The sequence below is a fragment of the Dioscorea cayenensis genome, chromosome 6 (assembly GCF_009730915.1).
Source record: "Dioscorea cayenensis subsp. rotundata cultivar TDr96_F1 chromosome 6, TDr96_F1_v2_PseudoChromosome.rev07_lg8_w22 25.fasta, whole genome shotgun sequence".
Taxonomy (NCBI): Eukaryota; Viridiplantae; Streptophyta; class Magnoliopsida; order Dioscoreales; family Dioscoreaceae; genus Dioscorea; species Dioscorea cayenensis.
The window spans coordinates 10,089,228-10,096,054 of NC_052476.1; the positions used below are offsets into that span (position 1 = coordinate 10,089,228).

General features: G+C 42.6%; 1 non-coding gene across 1 annotated transcript; it reads right to left on the bottom strand.

Moving 5' to 3' along the window:
- Window positions 1–6,364: 6,364 nt before the first annotated feature.
- Window positions 6,365–6,471, bottom strand: LOC120264086. Its single transcript, XR_005537265.1, has one exon. It is a non-coding gene; the product is annotated as a small nucleolar RNA R71 (small nucleolar RNA).
- Between the last annotated feature and the right edge of the window lie 356 nt (window positions 6,472–6,827).

A 6,827-nucleotide genomic window follows, 5' to 3' on the forward strand; every position in this document is an offset into this window, starting at 1 on the left:
CCCACCGGGTTTCCAACAACAACAAGCCCCAAACATGGAGAACCGAGTTTCAGGCTTGGAGACCTAACTGACCGATTTAGAGAAGGACTTGACTAGGTTTGTGAAATAGTCAGATACAAGGTTCCAATCAGTTGAGGCTACACTTCGCAACCACACCGCTTCTTTGCACAATCTTGAAAATCAAGTGGGACAGATTATGAAGTCTCTATCGGAAAGGCCACAAGGAAGCTTGTCGAGTAATACTGAGACCAATCCTAGAGAGCATGTGAAGGCGATCACTTTGAGAAGTTGTCATAAGGTTGAAGGTAGGCTTCCAAGTGAAAGGCCCAATGAACACGCACCCAAGGTTATAGATGTTGAGGAAGGAGCAAGCAAAAGAAGGAGTTGGCACGCCGACCTTTCAAGCCAAGAATCCCTTATCCATCTATATTGAAGAATGACCAAGGGCATTGACAAGATCCCCTTGCTTATATCCCGTAAGTGCACGGGCTTGTCGATGTAATAATCCCAGGTGAGCGGGGTCGAATCCTCAGGGAGTAGGGAGTAAAGACACTTAATTCGATTCTTAGCTATGTGAAGTATCAACAATGATAAGTGTGATAATGATTCAATTCTCAGAAATTAAAAGCAACAAGTAAGAGAGCAAAAATAAGGAGGTAAGGCAATCGATAAAGATGGGGTACTCAGATGATGCTTCACCTACGATAATCGCTTCAAGTGCAAGAACTCTCTATTATGCTTCCTAATCAATGCAATGGTGAGTCGTGGAAATCGTTACATACATAGTCCCAAATCTTAGGTCAACTATGCCTAACTCTATACATGTCCCGGAGAAGAAATCGAACAATCTCAACACCTCGCACTCGCATAGAGTTGCAATGAGCTCTAGGGATTCCAAGTGATAAATCTCTTCCTAGATTTAGACCTAACCCTTTCGTCCAGGCGGAAGGTCCCTAGCCACAATTAAGCCCTAGATACTAAGATCCCCTCAACGCTTCACTCCGTTGCACGCGCAACTAAGCCCCAGCGGAGATTCATACCTTAGACCATTCACTCTATTATGGCGGCAAAGAACTCGAGGAACGGAGGTAGAATCTATCACGTCGGAGGGGAAAGGGGACGCTCCCTGCACCTCTTGACTCACCCTCTCAATCCTCTCCAACCTAGCTTTTGTCTAACGCTCGTGGTGTGTCACTCACTCACAAGGTTACCAACAGAACTCTCAACCCTAGTGGTCACTCTAGGGAAATGTTCATACAATCAAGCATTCAAGGTTGGAACTCACAATAAGCATCAATTTATTGAAAGCATAATAAAGAAGTTCAATGAAACGAATACATCCTAGGGTTCACAATCACCCAAGTACCCACTAGGGGTTTAGCTCTCCATGGAGCTAAATACAATCAAAGAAATTGAATGTAAAAGCAATGAATCCATAAAGACACCCCCTTGATGGTCGTGTCGATGGTCTTGTGGAAAGTCCTCTACTCGTCGTCCAAGGATTCCTTCGTCCGGTATAGGATAAGCCTCGATCGAAGCTCTCCTACCAACCTTGGCCAATACCCCTCGAAACCCTAGCCGAAGCCCTCTTGCAAGTTGGGGAAATGATGGAGAAAAAAATACCAAAATCGGGGCCGAATCGGCTTTAAATAGGGCTAGAATCGGGCAACTCCACGGGCGTGGATAGTACACGCGCCCGTGCAAAATTTCCACACGGGCGTGGATAATTTCCACACGCCCGTGTGGATTCTCTGTTTCTCTGATTTCTCGGCCGGTTGTGAACAGTGCTGCTACAGTAATTTCTACAACGTTGCTACAGTTTGACCTGAATAACTTCCCAATCCATACTTTCATCGGGGTAACAAAAACGGGCACACGTTCACATCATGAATCACTTGCTTCTTCAATGATATATATGTTGGTGGGGTTCTTGTTCTTGTATGCATAAGACGGAATGCTCGAGTGTGCCTGCCTTTGTGCCCCTCCAAATGGATGTGCCCACTCGAATACGAGGAGGTTGGCACGCACTCTAGCATCTCACACCTGACCTATGTCTTCACGTTTGAACCTTAGCAAGATTTCCTCCAGAATTTGTGCATTATGATCCACATTGGCCTATTTCCTTCATACTCGGCCTCACAAACCTACCTGCATAAAAGTAACATAAAAACACACATATTAATGTAAAAAAACTAAGAAAAGTAATGCTTAACATAAGGAATGAACGCTTCGCATTCATATCACACAAGCACTTATCAGGGATGAACAGTACAAGAAGTTTCCGAGTTTGTTCAAGCAACTCCACATCTATATTCCTTTTATTGAGGCATTGGCCCAAATGACTAAGTATGCAAAATTCTTGAAGGACTTGTTGATTAACAAGAGGAAGTTGGAGGAGAGTGCTTCAGTGATCTTAGATGCACCTTGCTCGGCGGTGTTGCAAAAGAACATGCCAACAAGAAGAAAGACCCGGGAAGCTTCATCATTCTGTGTAATATTCGCAATTTGGGTGAACAAATGGCATTGCCGGACTCAGGGGCTATTATCAACATTATGTCATATACCTTCTTTCGGAAGCTAGGCTTGGGCGAGCTTAGACCCACTCGGATAACTTTGTAATTGGCTGATCGAACGGTGAGACATCCGAGAGGTATCATCGAAGATGTGCTTGTCAAAGTGGACAAGTACATTTTTCCTGTAGATTTTGTGTTAGTAGACGTCGATTAGGATGTGAATGTACCTTTGATACTTTGTATTTTCTAAACACTAGTTATGAGATTATTGATGAATACATGCAAGAAATGGTCAATCTGGACCCGTACGAGGGTTTGTTCGACCAAGAGGTAGAAAATGAAGAAGTGATGATGCTTGGTTCGAGTGAAGAAGTACTATCTACTCCAGAGATCCTGAAGAAGGTGCTCCGTAAGATGAAGATGGCGAGGAGATGCCACCGGAAATTCTCCAAGGCTGTTGGAGACACGCGTGAACCGAACAAATTGGATGCACCATTGCTAGGTAGTCCCAAGCCTGATAATTTACCCTCTACCTTCAAGAGACTTTACTCATCATGCTTTCAAGCTATGGGTAAGAGGGCAACCTTCATCTATGAACCCTGATGAGGTAAGACAAGGTACGTCAAGCTTATTGATGTAAAACAAGCGCTTCTTGGAAGGCAACTCAAGTGTTTACTGTTTTCTTAGTTAGTAGTTTAGTGTTTGCATGAATAAAGTGTTGAGTGTTGGTGTCTTGACTTTTAGATGCTTTTGCTGTGGATTTTAATGACATCGTGTGTTTTCATGTGGATTTGGCGAAGTTTTGGTCACTTGAGCTAGTTTTTCATGTTTTTCACTGGTATAGTTTGCATAATAGGGCAGGCTCTGAGTGTGTAAACATGTTTAGAAATTTTCTGCAGAGCCTGGAGAGTTTTTAAGGCATCCAGAGAAAACACACCGGCGTGTGGCCTTTCCGCATGCCAGTGGATTTGTACTGCGAGCTTATCCAGAGGAAACACAGGGGCATTGATAAATGCCTAAATGTATGTATTTTATAATTATTAATCTTGTATTACTTGTGTATATTTTAATGAATTGATGCCCGTTTAAGTATAACTTGGTTATTTCGGTATTGCAAATCTTAAAAGGGCCGAACGATGCTCAAAAATGCAAATTGGATGAATTCGACACCAAAAACGGCATTTTTAGGGCAATGTATGATTCTAGGTGTGGGGATGGGGTATTTGCATGCTTACTTCACCAGTGATAGCTATGATTTCTTGTTAAGAACCTCCTGGCTTGAATGAATGATAGTAATGAGTTGTAGTGTTGTCTGTGCTTTAAGGAAGTCATATTTTCTCTCTATTGCTTTCTTCACAACTTTGACACAGAACTTCTTCCTCGTTTGCCACACCTAACCCACTGCTTTGATTTAAAGTGTTAGAGTGGTAAATTTATCCCTCACTGGTCTTTTAAGAACTTTTGGTTCTTTTGTTCATTTTGCTTTATCCCTAAGTGAAGCTTTGCATGAAGATGCTCAGGAGACATGTATATATTTGTTATCTTAGAAAAAAAAATTGGAAAAATGAAAAAATGAGTCTATGTCAGTATTCCTCTGCTAATTTAGCATGAATGCGTCTATGTAGATTGTAATCGAGTAAGTTGGGTGGCTCTTGTGCCCTAATCGGCATGTGCATCCCTCCGAAAGATTATAAGATATTTTTGTGCTGCGATCGTTAGGCGGACTCGGAAAAAAAAAAGAAAAGAAAAGAAAGAAAGAAAGAAAGAAAGAAGTGTTTATTCTGCTGAACTCAATCATGCATTCACCTAGATATTAAAGTATTGAATATGGACCGAAGGACTCTTGACTTACTATTGAGGGTGTATTTAACATCTCTAACACCGGCGTGAATAGGGAAAGCAAGGGATGAAGTATACACACACTCACGAGGAAAGCACTCTAGAGGAATCTTGACTATCTCTACTAAGTAGGTTATTGTACAACTCATTTTCTTGATTTCATTTCATCGGTGCCTATGGGGTTCTTCACTATTTGAGCTTGAGGTCGTACATTTAGCCGTTTATCTTCTTTCCCCTATTCTTTCATGTGTGTTTGCTTGGGGACAAGCAAACACTTAGGTGTGAGCATGTTTGATAAACGCCTAAATGTACGTATTTTATAAATATTAATCTTGTATTACTTGTGTATATTTTAATGAAATGATGCCTATTTAAGACTAAATTGGTTATTTTGGTGTTGCAAATCTTAAAAGAGCTGAACGATGCTCAAAAATGCAAATTGGATGAATTCGACACCAAAAACGGCATTTTTAGGGCTCCAGTACTGTAGCGGAGTCCCTCTTCATGCTACGGGGCATTCGGCTGTGAGCTTTGTGGGGTCCACGCGCCCGCATGGGTGCCCGTGAGGTTTGCTGAAATTTCACAACTCTCAGCTACTGTAGCAGAAATACTATAGGAAAAGCACTATAGCTGAGTACTGTAGCACAGACACCTTTTCTGGGCGAAACGACAGTGAGCTTCACGGGCTCCATGCGCCTGCATGGAGCCCGTATGGACCTGACGGGTTATATATTGGATTGAATGTTAAGGGCAAAAGTGGGAGGTTTTTGGAGAAAGCGTTTAGGGGAGTTCTTGGAGCCGACATCCAGCAGTTCAGAGGAGGCAAGATCACACGTTTTGGAGAAGGGGAATTAAAGGGAGAAGCTTAGTTTGACTAGATCTTCATCGATCTCTTCTTTGGGAGCTTGTAGACGATGAGGGAAGCTGCCCCAATTGCGGCGTCCGTGGAAGCTTTCTACCTAACTTGGCTTGTCATCTCACTTCCATTGTTTGAGGGAGTTTTCACTTGCATGACATTCTTAGCATCCTTTGCACTTTAGTAGCTCCTAGGAGTGCCGCATCCGTGACCATCTCTTTCCCTGGATTTTATACCCTTGCCTTATTTTAGATTCCACTTGTAGTTCTTTCATTTTAATTAATAGATTAGAGAAACCCTTCGAATCTTTTGGCAAGACAATACGCAAAGAGGAAGTAAGGGTAGATCCTTGGGTCCACGGAATATGACCCTCTCGTGCTCACACGAGAGGTATTACTTGACTACTCCGTGCACTTGCGGATCTCGCACCAAGTTTTTGGTGCCGTTGCCGAGGAACCACAAGGAATATTCGGAAAACTTAGAGCTTATTAATTTAACCATTGTTTCTTTTATCATGTGCATTTGCTTCTTTTTATTCCTTTTTGTACATATTTTTCCACTTACTTACATTTATTTTGTTTTACTATCTTCATCTTATATCCTGATCATTGACTCTCAATACTGTGCAAGGTACCATCTTATAACATGCGCCAATCAAACAAATCTGGTAGAACCTGTCAACGAAATTGAGAGAACCTTGCATTAAAGGTTGAGAGAGGTGGCTGAGAGTTCAGACCATCAAGGAACGTGAGTTGAGATTAGTGAACCTTAAGTCATGGCAGAACCTAGGTGAACCTTGTCTGATTATGAAAGGCCTTAGTTTACTGGAGAGGAATTCACTGTGCATGCTCCCACTGTACTGGCTCATAACTTTGAAATCAAAGCAAGCACAATTGGGATGGTCCAAAATTCCGTACAATTTGATGGGCTAGCTGATGAAGACTCGCATGCTTATATGTCTCGCTTTCTCCAAATTTGTTCCACCGTCAAGATTAACTCAGTGTCCGATGATGCGATAAGATTGAGATTATTCCCTTTTAGTCTAAGGGGAGCAGCATATAGATGGCTCACTTCATTGGCTCCGGGATCGATCACCACTTGGAAGGAAATGGTGGACAAATTTCTTGCTAGGTATTTCCCACCATGCAAAGCCGCTAGATTGAGGCAAGAGATTTCTGCGTTCCAGCAAGGAGACTCCGAGACACTTTTTGAAGCACATGAGAGATTCAAGGATCTCCTACGTTAGTGCCCCCATCATGGTTTCTCCTCCTGGATGATGATCCAAATGCTTTGCAATGGCCTGAATTATGTAACCAGACTACTCATCGATGCTGCAGCAGGGGGGTCATTGAGTAATAAAACCCTTGAAGATGCTGAATTTTGATTGAAAATATGGCAAGTAATGAGTGCCATTGGTGTACTAGACAGAAACCCCCTAGGGTAGCTCGAATTTATGAGATAAATGACAACACTGTACTGGCTACCAAGGTTGAGGCCCTAATAAAGAGATTTGTGGGTATTTTCCTTCTGAGACTTGTGGGCTCGCCCTTGTGGGCGAACCTGTGACAAACGCATGGGCGTGGGTATTTTCCACACGCCCATGTGGATCTCTGCAGAAG